Source organism: Gavialis gangeticus, unplaced genomic scaffold, assembly GCF_001723915.1.
Source record: "Gavialis gangeticus isolate Ggan-Ray unplaced genomic scaffold, GavGan_comp1, whole genome shotgun sequence".
In the NCBI taxonomy this organism is placed as follows: Eukaryota; Metazoa; Chordata; order Crocodylia; family Gavialidae; genus Gavialis; species Gavialis gangeticus.
Window position 1 is genome coordinate 8,637,229 of NW_017728996.1, and position 5,358 is coordinate 8,642,586.

Here is a 5,358-nt window from a genome sequence, read left to right on the forward strand (position 1 = left end):
GTCTGGCAGAAGGGTTACACATATAAAACACATATAAAAGGGTTGCACATATAAAAAGGTTTGGTTGTCAGTAAAAAGTTTGTAGATTATCAGTAAAAAAAAAAAAAAAAATTGCCTTGAGCTAGTGACCCTGGATGTGTTGCTGTGGTCAGTCACAGATGACTAGGCTATGTTTAGTGCATAAAACAAGATGGTTGTTTTATTTTTCTTGGGTATTGAGGATTGAGATCCCTCTACTAAAGATGCTCTTCAATTCAGATTCGGCCTGCATCGGGGACAATGATTTGATTTGTTGTTTTGGATCACTGTCCCTGATTCAGTCTGGCCGAATAAGAATCTGAGGATTTAATGCTGATTTGGAGAATCAGTGACAAGGACATAGACACAGCTGTAAAAGTTTTTTCTACATACCTTGAGGTACCAGGCACGGCTTGTGATGACTGCAATTCTGGGGCACATGGAGTGTCCCACAGGAGTGTGGGGGGCCTCCACGTGCTCAGTGGCACACCCAGAAGTGGACTGGAAGTACTTCTGGTCCACTTCTGGGTCTGCTGGGCGGCCCCCTGTGATTCTGTGGGACACTCCATGCACCCCAGCATCACAGCACTCATGAGCCACCTGCTACCTAGAGAAAAACCATTTAAAGCTGTCTCTGTCCAAATTTCCGAATCTCTCTGAATCAATTTGGAGAGATTAAAGGGTCCTCTGATTCCATTCGAAGATTCGGCCACTGAATCGGGTCAAATCTCCGCTGAATCAAATCAGGGACTGAAGCTTTGCACAGCCCTACTATGGAAGGCAAGATGCAACGTGAATTGGAAGGGCAGTGGGTGGCTTTAGTCTGTCAGGGGTTAGCTTGATTTTTTGGGGGGTATAATTTCTTCTTTTAATTTGATTCTGTATTAGAGTCCCAAGATTGTCGTAGGTGGTACCTAAGCAATGCTCATAACAGGTCTCTAAAGCTTTAGAACATTTTATTATCAAAAGTGTAAATTTGTTCCAGTCGAACCAAAGCCTTTTTGGCAATTGAGTGCAACTGGGAAGAAACTGTAAATTCAAGATATCTGAGATGGGTATTTCTGCCACCTACCTCAGTAAGTAAAAGGCAGCATATTAACCAAGCAATACATGAATCAACTTGCTCCAGGTTCTCTAGTTGGGAAAGCATTCCTGTGTGATCTGGCTCATCACTGTTCAGACATGGGAAAATGCAGCAATAATTAGAATGGCACAGCAAAATGGTAATGTTACCTTCCCAAAGCAGTCCTTCAAGTTGAACAATTGTTCTGCTTCAGTTTAATGAGTACACACCCTACTTTAATATAGGACCGAAGACCTAAAATACACAGAAGATTAAGGATGCGTTACTAGAAAAATGTGTAACTATAATCAAACCCTTCCATCCAAACAACCCTGGCCTTGAGGGAAATTTTAGATTTGGATCAAGGTTTTGGGCTGGATGATACCTCCCTTTATTGCATTATGGCATGGCTTACTGTTTCCCGGCCGCTTGCAGAACCAGGAGAACAGAAGGAGCTCCAGTAGCTATCCCTTCCTAACAATCCCAGGAAAAGGAGCCATTAAGAATTTGTGGGGACTCAGCAATTCCAGGCAGTCTCTTGAGGGAGGTGGTGAAGAATGGTCTTCAGGCAGAGCATCAAATATTCTCAAGCACCGTAATTACAGAATCATAGAAGTAGGGTCGGAAGGGACCTTGTAGATCTTCAGGTCCGACCCCCAAATTATGGTGCTTGAGATTTATTTGAAAGCTGATTTGAAGCAAATGACACCTTTTATATGACCTTCAGATATGCAGGGAGAGATTTTCAGCTTGTATAAATTGGCATAGATCTATTGGCTTATACTGTCTGAAGAAATGGCACCTTTTTTGAAAGTATCAAGACCAAGCTCTTGCATTCTCTTCTATGATCAGAGAATTTACCCAATTTTTATTTTTAAGTCCACTCCAGAATCTGCAGAAGTTTGTGAACAATGCCTTTGTGCGAACACAGAGTTGTGTAGTTCACATTTTCTTTTATACCCAGCAGATGTGGTGTTCTCGTATTTTAAGGACTGAGCAATTGGATGAGAGCATCTTTATAACCCAATACACACTGTTGTATGGTACATAATGTTTCTCCATTAACTATGTTGAAACCAGCTATAACGATGACATTTGGCAGTACTACTGTATGAGTACACTCCATGCAGTCTGACATCAGGATTGACTTGAGGCAGAATCTTGATTAGCAGCTTTGCTGGGTGGATCTCTAAAGAAATTGTAAGTGTTTTGCAAATGGGGCGTGTTTTCCCTCTCAGAGTACAGCCTATGTATATAACTTTGCTAGTACACTTAAATGCTGTTTGCCTGAAACGTTGCAAAGGTAGGAGGCTTTCTGTTTTCACGTTGTATGGGGCTGGGATCGTAACTGTCAATGTGTACTCTTAACATTGTCACCTTTTATGTAGAAGAGTAGCAGTAATTCTGTCAACTTAGGACAGTGTTTAAACAAGTCGGGTACCTGGGACAAGTGTTAGCAAGCTCGTATTTGAAACCTATGATATTTTATGACTGATATGGTTCGTGCATTTGGGGATGTTTTTTGTTTAAAGTGAGGGGCTTAGGAGTGCAGTAGTGGTTTTTGGTGCTACTCCTGCTTTCCCTGCAACGTTTTCATTCCACAAAACACTCGTGTGAAACATTTTGACAAATTCTTAAGTTGCAGAAGTGACCTATGCATTCTTTGTACTAGGAAAAAGAATTTAAAAGAACGACACAGAATTTGTGTTTGTGTATTAATAAAACTCTTGCATCTGAGTACAGTGAAAATAGTGGCTGTAGTTGGGTGGGGGGTTAAATTGTGAAAAAGCTATTTTCTTTAGGAGTCAGTCTAGCATCAGAGTATGAGATGTCTCAGAACAAAATGGGCTGTTTTGCCCAAAGATACAGAGGAAGTATTCCAGGCTTGAAGTGAGTGACCAAAACTGGTTCTTTCAGGGAAACGATAATATCACACTCTGCATATGAGTAGGAGGAGTTCTTGCTGAGGTAACGTGCACATGCTTCCTCTCTGAAAAAATTACACTTTTTTTTTTAATTAAAAAAAGAATTGTAGTTTATTAGCCTTTGCCAGATTCTCAGTTAGTATAAATTTGTCCAGCATCTTTTATAACACTGATTCTCATCAGCAGAAGATTTGACCCTCAGCCTTTAGACCTAGGTAGTGGCAAGAGCGAGGAGTCGGCTGTTGCAGCAAAGCAGCTGGCATGCCATGCCAGGCACATAGAGTCTCCCCTGCTGGTTTGGCCACGGACAGGAGAGATGTTGGGTGAGAGCAAGTGGCAAGTGTGAGTCTGAGAACAAAGGTGCAGAGGAGACTTGGTCTTGGTCCTGATGCTGTTGTGAGAAGTGGTAGAAGGCAGCAGGTGAGTCTGAGCAGTCATCGTGGGTTGCCGACGCATGGAGGAGTATCACTGCCTACCCCCGTGTTTTAATATTTGACAATTATTCTACAGGTGATGATGAAGAATCATTTTATAGAACCTTGTGTAACCTGCACTGGGTGTTTGTGAGCCCTTAGGGAGTGGTAGTGATGCACTTCCTGGCCATGGAACTTGTAAGAGAAATAAATCGGCCCAGGCAGAGCAAAGAGAGAAATAAAGGGCAAGAAGGTCAAGAGAAGGCAGACAGACATGGAAGGAAGGAATTACTTTCCTACTGCACCTGTTACAAAGTAATTTAAAATGCAATCAATAGCTCTGGGCAGAGGTAACTTCAACACGTGAAAAGGCAAAGAAGAATTGCTACCTGGGTATGCCTGTCACCTCTTATGCTGTAACTGTTCCATCTGCGTACTCCTAGGGTTGATTTAACCTGGAATGAAACCGCATTAAAGGTGCAATGGCTTTACTATGCTCCTATCACTAAAGGAACATGCCAAAATAAAGTTACAGTCAACAGCTACCTGCCAGGAGTGTGTCACTCCTTCACCTTTTGCATACCAGCTGCAATGTTGCAGGGGGTATGGGCTGGATTCGATCTTCCAAGGTCCCTTCCAGCCCTAATGTCTATTAAATCTATGACATAGCAGCCTTCAACTGCCTGAAGGGGGGTTGCAAAAGAGGGCGGAGCTGGACTATTCTCAGTGGTGGCAGATGACAGAACAAGGAGCAACCGTCTCACATTGCAGCAAGGGAAATTGAGGTTAGGTATTAGGAAGAATTTTCTCGCTAGGAAAGTACTAAAGCACTGGAACAGGTTACCCAGAGGGGTGGTGGAACCTCCATCCATCCTTGGAGGTTTTCAAAACCCGGCTAGACGAAGTTTTGGCTGGGATGATCTAGTTGGAGATGCTCCTGCTTTGAACAAAGGGTTGGACTAGATGACCTGCTGAGGTCCCTTCCAACCCTAATTTTCTGTGATTCTATATGCTTAATTAGAGAGTCGTAAGAAGGGAACCTGTTGCCACTGGAAGGGGAACCCTTACATTACCTCTAGTTGCCACTTGAGTTGACATACAGGCAGTTCCTGTACTTATGGTGGTTATGTTCCTGAAAAAGGTTCTGTAAGTCAACGTAATGTAAGTCGAATCTGATTTTTCCCATAGAAACAATGTTATAATAGGGGGTTACGTTCCTGACCAAGGGCCTGATGCCCAACTTTTTATAGAAATGATCATAAACACCATATTTAAATCACCTATTTAATCGACTATAAATGATATACACTGTACCAGTACAAAGCTGTTTAAAGTGTACTATATATAAATCAATTAAACAGGGCAATACAGTAACTAATCGTATAAAATTTTATTTAATCGGAAGATGAAGGAACACCATCAGGGTCATGGAATTCAGAAGGGCTTCTTTGGGGAGATTTTGGGGAGACTTTTGGCCCCTTGATGGCTTTTTGAGAAGCTTATCCAGGAATGTTTGTTTTGTTGCCCTCTTTTTCTCATTGTATAGTTCCCTGTAGTGCCGTAAGTGCGAGGATCCAGTGCTGTAAGTAATAACATGGGTGTAAATGGCAGAGCACCGCAAGTGCTGTTTCCCGGGGGCCCGCATCCGAGACACTGCGGAGATCCCTAAGCTCCTCCAGCCCACAGACCACTATCCCATGCTCCTCATCTAGGTGGGCATGAATAACATGACTCAGAGCACTTCTAACCGTGTCATGAGATGCTACAGAGATTTGGGTGCGGGAGTAAAGGGTCTGGGGGCACAGGTGGTGTTTTCTTTGATCCTCCCAGTCTCGGGCTATGGGCTGAGGAGGGAGAGGAGGATCCAGGTAGTCAACCAAAGACTGCAGCACTGGTGTCATCAGGAAGGCTTTGGCTTCCATGACCACAGCCCGCTCTT

The 5,358-nt window shown here is 43.1% G+C and overlaps 1 protein-coding gene across 1 annotated transcript in view; it reads left to right on the forward strand.

Annotated features, from left to right (window-relative positions):
- The first annotated feature begins 2,293 nt into the window (after positions 1 to 2,293).
- CERS3 (ceramide synthase 3) overlaps positions 2,294 to 5,358 on the forward strand; it is a 91,157-nt gene continuing 88,092 nt past the window's right edge. The window contains exon 1 of the mRNA XM_019504003.1: positions 2,294 to 2,384. The gene's annotated coding sequence lies outside the window, so the exon portion shown is untranslated. The remainder of the gene's footprint in view (positions 2,385 to 5,358) is intronic.